Raw genomic sequence first — 12,335 nt, 5'->3', positions numbered from 1 at the left:
TAGTGAATCCTTTGGTAAGGACCACTGTCAGCTCACCTGGAGGACATAAGCCCATACAGGGCTGAGAAGTGGCTGGTAGAATTATGGGCTCCACAAATTATACCCCCTTTGCCACTACAACAAATCCAGTGCTACAAATTCTGCACAGGGTGTGACTACAGAAGGATGTGGCTGGATATCAGTGATGGTGGAAGATTCTGGGTCCACCTGTGATGGTTAATTTTATGTGTCAAACTGACTGGGCCAAGGGATGTCATATATTTGGTCAAACATTACTTTGGGTGTGCCTGTGAGGATATTTCTGGATGAGATTGGCATTTGAATTGATAGACTGAATAGGGCAGATTACCCTCCCTAATGTGGGTGGGCCTCAACCACTCAGTAGAAGACCTGAATAAAAAAGGCTGAATAACAGGGAACGCCTCCTGCCTGACTGCCTTGAGCTGGGGACATCACTATTTTTTTTCCTGCCTTCAGTCTCAAACTGAAACATTGGCTCTTCTAAGGTCTCAAGCCTACCAGCCTTCAGACTGGATATTTACACCATCAACTCTCCTGGTTCTCAGGCCTTCAGACCCAGACTGGAACTACACTATCAGCTCTCCTGAATCTCCAGCTTGCTGAGTGTTCTTAAGACTTGTCCTCCTTCATATATACGTAAGGGAGTAGCCTCTGCATCAGATGTTCAAATCTCAGTTCTGCCGCATGCTAGCTATGACTCACCTACCTTCCCTGTACCTCAGTTTCCTCACTTGATAAACGGGACTAATAATAAAACCTATCCCATAGGGTTTTTGTAAGGATCTAATAAGTGAAAACATATAAGAGTATGTGGAATACAGTAAGTGCTCTATAAATATTAGCTATAGACTTTGATCTCAGAAACACATACAAATGATGACTCTTGTATTTATGCCCCTGAATTTGGTGTCTCCCAGAGACCAGTCTGCTTACTGATGGGGTTTTAAGATCTGGCTCATGCTCTCTTTGTATCTCATCCCTGGCTTTTGTGACCTTTTGCTTGTTTTTCCCTCTCTTAACTACCCTGAATCACAACCATTCCTGCAAATATTTATATCCCTGGGCTGACACTGTCACCCTGACCAACAGAATCCATCTCAGAGGTCCCAGAACTCAGAATCTGAAAAAATGTTAGGACTAGAAAGTAGCTCTGAGAGCATCTACTGCAAACAGATTTAAAACTTTTTCTTTTATGGAGATAAAAGTTATATGTGCCTTTAGTAGTAAAATTCAGAAAACAGAGAAAAGATCATCTTTCCTTAGTTTGCATGGTAGATAAAGTCACTTCGTTCTTTGGACTCCCACAGCAATTTTTAATAACCTTCTTTTATAAGTCAGTGGTTTGTGTTTTTCACTTGTCTTCCCTTGAGACTGAGGCCTTCAAAGCAAATCAGTGTATGCCCTGTGTCTGCCACTTTCATTCATGAATGGATGTATGACTAAATTACTGACTAATTATATAACAGAATAAGTGGGTGAGTGAAGGAAGAAGACTAATAATCATTTTTCACCACAGTCTTATCCTATAGGTGCCAAATCACTGGAGACTGGAATGAAAGTCTTAACTATAATTCAGGCTGTATTATATGTGTACACATTTTTATGGCTTACACTGAAAATTAAGTGCTTGATAATGACCTATTTCATTTTTATGAATGTGTAAATTAAGATAATAAAATCTGAAATTAAATTCACAGACCAGCCTCAATTCAGCCATATCCAGTTTTCCTTGCTATGTCCTTTCTAGGGCATTCAGCTCAGAATTTTAGCTCAGTATATTTGTAAATTTTCTGGGCTATCTCTTTCCCTGTATTAACTTTTTCACTGATTCCAATGGCTTCTTTTAGAGATGACTAAGTGATCCAAGGTTAGATGTGGTAAATAAAAAAACAGATTCACAAAGGCATGTCTCTTTCTGTGACCTTCTCAGGAATTTAATGAAAATTAGCTCAAATATAAAGAGCTAATAAAGCACATTTTAAAATGACATGGAGCCTGGACCTGATCAAGCTCCTAGATCTATTAATAATTTGTAGGAAATAAAGCCTGGAGAAATATGGTGGTGTAGTCAGCAAAATCACAACTGTAGCAAAAACTCTACAAGGCAAAGACTGGCTCCTGAAAAAATAAACAAGGAGAGAGTGAGGTATGGAGAGAGAAGAGGGAGATAGATGGAGGGGTAACCTACATATTAAAAGAGACTTAAGATGTGCACCAACAAAACCCAGGTGTGGACCTTATTTGGATCTTGATTCAAGCAAATGGTGAAAATAAAGTGACATTTATGAGATAATTGAATAAGGTACATTTAAAAAATCATCATCAGTTTTTAAAAGGTAAGAAAATGGTATTGTGATTGTATATTTTTAAAGTATTCTTATCTTTTACAGGTAAATATTAAATTATGAGTAAAATAATTTAATTTTTCAGCTTTCAGATAATATAGGAGGGACTTCTACTTTCAGCCAAGATGGAGTAACAGGGGGCCAGACTTACCCCCTGCCTAAAACTCCCTCTCCTCCAAAAAAGACAAAATGTATGGAACAATGGTGATTATGGCAGTGGACATCAGGCAACAAAGGACAGTATTCCCTGAGAGATAGGGGAAAAAAGAGGTGAGTCCTATTATCGCCACTGCTTTCTGCATTGAGAAAGCTTCTAGATAATGGTCCAGGAAAGATGTAACCCAAGAAGAGTCCAAGGGACTCCCTGAGTTGAGCTAAGAGTCCAAGGAGAGTATTGTTGGCAGGACAGAGTACTGCAAATGAGAGATGTGCACGAAGAATCCTAGAGATATACGGCAAGTCCCTGTTGAGTATTCAATTAGAGTACAGGTCAGTGCATACATGTGAGGAAAGTATCTGACGCTGGGGAAAGAACTATCCAAAAGAGTAAGAGGGAATAGTGCCCCGGTCTCACACAAGGCTGAGGTAGTGCCTGCTACCACCAACTAGACTGGAGAACCTATAATTCAAGGGGCATTGGGTTGAGTCTTGCCTCAGCAGTAGGGGATAATTAGACCTCGACTGAGCACTGCTCTGGACCTGCTTAACAAATCATAAAAGCAAGACCCAAAAGGATCAAACTGTTTCCAAGTAACTTAACTGTATCCAAGAACTATGCTCAAGATTATTCTTAAGAATACAACAATATCCTCTACCCAGCAAGGTAAAATGTATAATAGATAGATAGATAGATTGATAGATCAATAGATAAATAGAGAGATAGATAATGTATGATTTATAATAAAAAATTAGGTCTGCAAAGAAGCAGAAAAGCACTACCTATAATTAAGAGGATAATCAATCAATAGAAACTGACAAGAAACTAGCACAGATTTTAGAAACAGCAGACAAGGACATTAAAAGTTATAATAACTGTGTTTCAGATGTTCCAATGCAGTGGCTGGAGTGGTTATATTAGTAAAAGATGAAATAATTGCTAGAAACAAAGAGGGATGTTTTAGAATGATAAAAAGGTCAGTTCATCAGGAAGATAAAATAATTTATACATACATGCACCTAACATCAAAGCCTGAAAATACAGGAAACAAAAAGTAGACAGAATTGAAGGCAGAAATAGATAATACAACAATACTAGCTGGAGAGGCAATATCCCGCTCTCAATAATGGATAGAAAAACTATACAGAAAATTAACAAGTATATAAAAGGTTGAACAAAACTATCAACCAACTTGACCCTAACATCTGTAAAACACTCCACCCAACAATAACAGAATATGCATTCTTTTTAAGTTTACATAGACATTTACTAAGACCATAATCTGTTACATAAAACAGGTATTAATAAGTTTAGAATAATTCTGTTATACAAAGTTTTTTCTCTGACCACAATAAAATTACATTAGAAATAAATAACAGAACAATATCAGGAAAATCCCCAAATATTTGTAAGTCAAACAACACATTTCTAAGTAACCCATGTGTCATAAAATAAATTAAAAGAGAATTTACAAAGTTTTTTCAATTGAATGAAAATGAAAACATAGCATATCAGAATTTGTGGAAAGCAGCTGAAGTAGTACTTGCAGGGAAATATATGACAATACATGCCTTTATTAGAAAAAAAGAAAAGTCTCAAATCAATTACCTCAGCTTCTACTTTAAGAAACTAGAAAAAAAGAGCAAATTAAATCAAAGTAATCAGAACAAAAGAAATAATTATAATCAAGTGGAAATCAATTGAATGAAACACAAAAAAATAGAGTAAATCAATGAAAAAAACTGATTCTTTGAGAAGATCAATAAAGCTAATAAACTTCTAGCTACAATGATCATGACACAAAGAGAAAGGACAAAGTATCAATATCAGGAATGAGAAAGTGACACTATTCTACAGATATTAAAATGATAACAAGGGAATGTCATGAACATCATTATACATGTAAACTTGACAACTTAGCTAAAATGAACAAATTCTTTAAAAAACACAAACCATCAAAGCTCCCTCAAAAAGAAATAAATAAATTGAATAATCCAGATCTATTAAAGAAATTAAATTAGTAGTTAAAATCCTTCCCAGAAAGAAAACTCCAAGCCCAGATGAATTCTACCAAATGTTTAAAGGAGAAATAATGACAATTCTATACAAACTCCTCCAATAAATTCAAGATGACAGAATATTTCTCAACTTATTCTGAGGTCAGCATTATACCAAAATCAGATATCAAAATCAGACAATGGCATTGTAAGGAAAAATATCCACAGAAAACAGAGATTCTTACAAAGTTACTGTAAGATCCAGTGAGAAAACCAATGCTCAAATCCTCTCTATTCTACCTTCTAATTATCATCTACGACACTTCTTCCCATCCCAAGGAACTTTCAGATCCCCATCCTGTTGTATCTGGATCATTTCCCAAACCTCCCTACTGTCCTCCCTTTTACTTTCAATCTCCCAAATCCAGTACTCCAGATAGAGGTATCTTCTTAAAATGTAAATCTTGGCCTCAATGGCCCTCTGTCCCCAGGTTAGAGTCTAAACTCCTTGACAAGCTTATAAGATCCTTCATGATCTGACCTGCTGGTCCCCAGGCTCATCATCTTCTTCCTCATGCTTCTTTCTGTGATCCAGCCACACTGCCCTGCTTGCCCTCCCCCAACACGTAAGTCAAGTGCTCGCTCTTTCTTCTGGACTCTGATACCCACTGTTCCCTCTTCTTGGAATATTTTCTATACCCTACCCATCCCCATCTCATCTGCTTCTGGTTAACTAGACATATTATTTTTAAATAGATAACAATTCTTCCATGAACTTTTTCTGACTCTTCCCACCACCCATCTCTGGGTCAGGTGCCCTCCTAATGCTCCCATAGATCATTTTGCTACCACTGCTACAGCATTCATTATGACCTATGACAGTTTCCTGCTTATTTTCTCATTAGTTTCTTATCTCTTTAAGGTCAGAGACCATGTATTGCTCACTGAGATCCTCCCAACATCCAGAACATTCTGAGAGATAGAAAGGATGCTCAACAAATATTTGTTAAATGGATAATAGTTCCATTTATTGAATGCTTACAGTGTTCCAGGCACTGTGCTAGGGACTTTACAGGCATTATCTTTTTCTTAGCACATCCATCCAAGAGGTACTATTCTATATCCACTTTCCAGAGGAGAAAACTGATGTACAGAAAGTGATACAACTCAGCTGACATGACAGATGTCAGATATATTCTAGAGTCAGAATTCAAATCCAAGTCAAGGGGTCTCTAGAGTCTATGCTTCTAACCACAATCATTTACAAATGAATGAATGAATGATTTAAACAGCTACTTACTGAGTACCTCCCATATGACGGGGCCTGTTCTTGGTCCTGAGGATACTATAGTGAATAAAATAGACCAAAATCCATGACTTCGAGCTTACCTACAAGGGGAGAAGACAGTCAATAAGCAAAATACATAAATAATTTGATGTACTGCAGAGGGAAGAAAGGCAAGAAAGAGACATTGGGAGTTACCCAGTTTTAAATAGGGTGGCCAGGGGAGGCATCACTGAGAAAATAACACATGAGCAATGACACAAATGTGAATAAATGAACAAAAGCTCTTCTAACATTTCACAATGCTTTTCAAGCAAAGACTTTCAGATAAATAACAAATGTGTGGTGTTTTTAGACTAAAAAATAATTTGTCTTTTATTTGTACTTGTTAAATTTGGCAACCCTGCACTCATGGGCAAACCTTACCTCTATGTCAGACCAGGAGGAACTGCTCTTAATTACCAACTGTGGGTCTATGGGATCTGTGGTTTTCTGACAATTCTGAAAGATGAGATTGCAGGGCATTGGTGTATTAGCATGTAGCTTTAGCAGATTTCTCCTTGGCAGGGCACTCAGCTCCACATCAATGTCTCCTATAATATGCAGGAAATATCATCTTGTAGATCTTGACAGATGGGTCTTGCCCATGAGGGAGGACATTTAGGATGGTTCATACCAACTGGCATATCAACAGACTTTGAAAGAGAGCTATTAAAAATGGGATTGTGTTAGCTCTGATTTATGCTGAACAAAATAAGCAAAACAAGGAACCCATCAGAAGGAAGGTGTAAGACATTTAACATTTGAGGACTTTGAAAGGCAGAAGAGTGCATAATTAGTTCTTATTTTGCTAGGTTATAAAATTCTTTTCAGAGTAATAGTAGAATGATTTTTCATTGAACCTAAAATATTATCTAATCTTGTGCAGAGCCAGATGCGTGTACAAGAGGGTTTCCTCTTCTGTGCTCTAAACTATACAACCACATGGCAAACTCTAAATCGAGATCAGTTATAACAAGTACACCCCCTAATCATATATGTTTCAATTCTTCCCTCAACTCCAATCTCCGTAGGCTCTTACCTGACTCATCCTTCATGTGACGAGCATAAATGTCACCTCCTTAGCAAGTATTCCTGCACCTCCAGGACTCCATTAAATCTCTGTGTTATCTATCCCCTCTCATAACACTTAACACACTGGTAATTAATTGTACCACACTGGTAATTAATTGTACAGTCCCCAACTTCCCCAGTAGACTGGTGTCATATATTCATCTTACCCATTACCATCTCTCTAGCACCCAGCTTGGTTTGGGCAAATGGATGGTGCTCAGTGAATTGAACTGACTACAAAGCTTTCAAGACGTTGGCAGCCTCACCACGCTGAACTGACAATAGAGTCTGGTCTAACTTTCAATGAAATCAGACTCATAGCAGAGTCAAGAAGAATGGTTAATTGCAACTCTTTAAATAACGAGTCTGTATAACGCTGTTTTTTTAAGGGAAAAAATTATAAACATGATTCATTGAAAAAAGTGAAGCCTAGAGACTCAGTAGTTTATCTTCTAAGATCAAAGGAATAAAGGGAGCTAATGTATACATGGTAGCCTAGACTCTTCTTTCTTAAAGAGTAAGCTGAGTACACATTACAGGATGACAAGGGAATTACGATCAACAGATGTACAAGTTGATCCCACATCCAAGAGCATCCACTTGTTTTGGTAACTTACTCACCTGATGATAGGATTTGATTTCTCATATCTCTTCCATATCTAGTGTTCTAGGTCTCCAGGACGCAATCCAGACTAAAGAGGTATTATGTCCACAGGAATAATAATATGTGTACAGCTAACCCAGGGTTTCTCAACCTCAGCACTGTTGATATTTGGACAGGATAATTCTTTTTCTTTTTAGAGGGAGGACTGTCCTGTGCATTGTAAGATGTTTAGTAGCACATCTGGACTCTATCCACCAGATGCCAGTAGCACCCCCTCCCCAAGATGTGACAACTTAAAATGTTTTTTGATATTGTCAGATATCCCCTGGAAGCAAAACTGACCCCAGCTGAGAATCACTAAGCTAATCTTTACTGAGTGCTTAAAACATTCCACCATTCTACTAAGTACTCACAGGAGCTATCTCATTTAATCTTTCCAAAAATTACTATGAGATAGGAATAACTAGTATACCCATTATATAGATGGGGAAATGTTTAAACATTGCTTAAGGTCACACAGCTGGTAAGTAGTGAAACTCAGGCTCATTGTCACTACTCTACTTCAAGTGGTTTGTGGGTGGAAAGGAGTAAACTGGGATTTGGTGAGGGAGAGCAAAGTTCATACTAGGTGTTAGCTAGTGTGAAGGATTTCTAACTGTTTTCCAGCAAAGGCCAGCTAGGGACAGCTAGGGACAGTTAGAGGACTTCCTCATAGGACTTCACGAAGGACGTAACCCTGGGGCAATCAGAACTAGTCAATCTTCATTTTCTGTTTGTGAGCCTGCCAGCTGTCTGCAGGCCACATGTTTAAGTAAACAAGAAAGAGGAACAGGAAGATGACAGCTAAAATTAAATGATTGTTGTTATTATTTGTTCTCAAACATTTAGAAATAGTGAGCCCACACAAGGTTAGTCTATCGCCTGTGTGTCAGATTTCAACAAAGGGTGCCAGACAAAATTTGAGGCCAAATTTCTGATCCCAGTGCTCCCTAGCCCACCCCTGCCCTCCATGTCTGGAAGAGCCAGAGGAAGAACTCAGACAGGCAAGGCGGAGCAAGAAGTCTCTGTGTGTGGTAAAGTTGCTTTATGAGCAGTCCTCATCCTGCACCAGGAAAAGCAAAGCAATCCCAATGACACTGGAGGAGACTCTCGAGAAGATTCCCTGTCGGGGATGTCCTCCAGACTTGGCTGATGGTAGATACCTCAACTACCAGGACAGTTAGTCTCTCAGCAGGATGAGTAGTTAAAAGCCCTCCTTGTAGGATGCAGCCCTGGCTGGAGAGGCTGCTCCAGAGGAGAAGATGAGAGGTTTTCTGCAGAATATCCACAGGCCAAATTCCTGGCTCTAGACCTCCCACCCTAAACCAGGGCTCCAAATCTTTGAGCACTACTAGGTCTAACTCAGGGGAAACTCTACCACAAATACACCAGGAAGCATGTACAGCAATGTACATGTACACTTCTGACACTAGCAAAACCTGGATACAAACCCAGATGTTTATGGATGGGAGAGGCAATGGCCAGCTTGTAGGCAGTCCCACAAGAGAACACTATATAGCATTCAGAATGAATGAAGCAGCCTTTCACTTCCAGATGAGATGGAATACAGGAACCAGGTTTACCCTCCTGCCTGAAACGAACAACGCACACACACAACCTCCACCAGCATCACCACCACCACCATCACCACCACCACCACCACCACCACCACCACCAAAACAGACACACTGTATCAAATCAACAGTTTTCAAGACACTGGAAATCAGGCAATGAACAGCAATGACGTCTGAGAGACAAAAAACAAGTGAGATGAGCCCTACAATTACCTGGAGCTTACTGACTTAAAAGAATTTCTAGGCCAAGCACAGGAAAGGCATACCCAGATAAGGGCCAGCAGACTCCCCGATATTTGCTCATAAAAATACAAATTGTGCCCTATAGAGATGCCGTTGATATTGCCTGTAAACACTGACCATTTTAACATTTATTTGTAAATGCATTTCAGCATCTTTATCTGCCTATTTATATGTGTTCTTTTAATTCTCCTTTGAACAGATTTTAACATCTTACGGGCCTCCTCATTAACTAATGAGTTAAATAAATCTTTGACCCATGCTCATTTTATGTTTATGTGAGAGTCATGATTTTATCTTTTTAAAAGACCCATATTCTTTAGCATGTGAACTCAGGAATAGCCAAGGAGACCAGCTACCCACACTGGAAGGGGCACTTATTGAATGCCTACTATATTCTAGGCACTTTCACATATGTTATGCAACAATCCTGGAAGGTACATAATATTATTGCCATTTTTCAGATGGCAAAAACTGAATTCAGAGAGGTTAAGTAATTTTCCCAAGGTCACACAGCAATTAAGATGTGAGGTTAGGATTCACACTCTGGTGTGAATTTCTAAAGCCCGTATTCTCACTGCCTCAGTTTGTTTTCAAAAGGGGAGTGCATGAGCCACAGAAATATGAGTGCACTTTAGGATTAAGACAATGATTTTTTAGGATGCATGAAAGAAACATAATTATAATTTCTATATTTTATCTAAAAAACAAATTAAATCTTGCTAATACTTAATAAATAGATTGACACTTGCACCATCTCCCAGTTCACATATTACATGGGGATCTCGAGGTCTCCTGAGGGAAGAAGGGGGGGGGGGTTCCCTGACATGGAGAAGTTAGCAGTGGTATTCTCAGGTACATATTTACCCCCAGATACTGCAATGCCCAGTGGTTTAACATTTATTCATATATGTAGAATGACACAATAAAATCTAGTTTCAACTAAATTAACATTCATAAAACAAACAGCTCAAAGGAATTTAGAAAAAAAGTATCAGATCTAAGAAAATACTATAATACAATTGCAAGAGAACAAGAAGAAAATAGTAGAACTCTCTAACATTCCTTAAATATTATGATAGTAATATAGGTTAAAAATAATAAATAATACATATAAATATACTGATGTGCATGTTCAGCCTTTCTTATTCTTCTGATAGAAGTTGCTTTCAAAAGTTTGGAGCACTCCCTGACCCATGATACATCTCATAATAGTGAGAATAGAAAAATAGATCAATGGAACAGAACAGAGCTCAGAAATAGACCCACATAAATAGAGTCAATTGATCTTTGATAAAAGAGCAAAGGCAATAAAATGGAGAAAAAGAGAGTCTTCAACAAGTGGTGCTGGAACAACTAGGCATCCACATGCAAAACAAAATGAATCTACACACAGACATTACACCCCTCACAAAAATTAACTCAAAATGGATTATAGACCTAAATGTAAAATGCAAAACTATAGAGCTCTTAGAAGACAACAAAGGAGAAAATTTGAGTATTGCAAAGACTTTTCAGGTACAATACCAAAGTCACAAAAGAAAGAATTGATAAGCTGGACTTCACTAAAATTAAAAATTTCTGCCTTGCAAAGGCACTGCCAGAAGAATAAGAAGGCCAGTCATAAACTGGGAAAAAATATTTGCAAAAGACATATCTGTGATCCAAAATATACAAAGAACTCTTAAATTCAACAATAAGAAAACAAACAACTCAATTGAAAAATGAGCAAAACACCTGAACAGACATTTCACCAAAGAAGACATATAGATGGCAAATCAGCATATGAAAAGAGGCTAAAAAGTATACATCATTAGGGAGATGTTAATTAAAACAGCAGTTAGATATCACTACACACCTATTAGAATGGCTAAACTCCAGAACAATGACACCACCAAATGCTGGCAAGAATGTGGAACAACAGAGTTCTCATTCATTGCTGGTGGGAATGCAACGGTACAGCCACTTGGGAAGACAGTTTAGCAGTTCCTTATAAAACAAAACATACTGTTACCATATGACCCAGCAATGGGCTCCTTGGTAGTTCCTTGAATGAACTGAAAACTTATGTCTACACAAAAACCTGCACACAGATGTTTATAGCAGCTTTAATCATAATTGCCAAAAGCTGGAAGCAACCAAGATGACCTTCAGTAGGTAAATGGATAAATAAACTGCAGTACATCCAGACAATGGAATACTATTCAGTGATAAAAATAAATGAGCTATCAAGCCATGAAAAGAGTGAAGGAACCTTAAATGCACATTGCTAAGTGAAAGACGCCACCAAAAGGCTACATACTGTATAATTTCAACTATATGACATTCTGGAAAAGGCAAAACTATGGAGACAGTTAAAGGATCAGAGGTTGCCAGGAGTTAGAGGGAAGGGAGGATGAATAGGTGGAGCACAGAGGATTTTTAGGGTAGTGAAACTATTCTGTAAGACACTGTAATGGTAGATACATGTCACTGTATTACATTTGTCAAAACCTGCAGAATGTACACCATCGACTGAACTATGGACTTTAGTGATTATGATGTGTCAATGTATGTTTGTCTAGTGTAACAAATGTACCACTTTGATGTGGGATGTTGATAGTGAGGGAGGTTGTGCATACGTGGGGACAGAGAGTATATGGGAAATCTCTGTACTGTCTGCTCCATTTTACTGCTAACCTAAAATTTCTCTAAAAAAATCAGAATAAATACACACACACACACACACACACAAGTTGACACACCAATAAGAAATTTTAAGCACAAAATGTTTTGGAAACAAGTGCCCATTTTGTTATAATTAAGGTATTGGAATCCAAATGATTATGAAAGTATAATGTAAATTAAAAATTAAAATCTGATTTTTAAGAAAAAGTCCTGGACATTTTTATTCAAGGAGTTATTAGATACAGAGAAACAACAGACTGGACAATGTGAAAATGTAGCAGTTTGCAGAATGC

The 12,335-nt window shown here is 37.9% G+C and overlaps 1 long non-coding RNA gene across 9 annotated transcripts in view; it reads right to left on the bottom strand.

Annotated features, from left to right (window-relative positions):
- The window catches only part of LOC309631789, a 274,990-nt gene extending 262,655 nt beyond the window's left edge, over window positions 1-12,335 (bottom strand). For all 9 annotated transcript variants that reach the window (XR_014246528.1, XR_014246529.1, XR_014246530.1 and 6 more), the window contains exon 1: window positions 1-12,335. This exon is cut by the window's left edge. This is a non-coding gene — a long non-coding RNA (uncharacterized lncRNA).

This window comes from Balaenoptera borealis (assembly GCF_965194805.1).
Source record: "Balaenoptera borealis genome assembly, chromosome: 7".
Classification (NCBI taxonomy): domain Eukaryota; kingdom Metazoa; phylum Chordata; class Mammalia; order Artiodactyla; family Balaenopteridae; genus Balaenoptera; species Balaenoptera borealis.
This window is presented reverse-complemented; position numbering and strand designations above follow the sequence as displayed.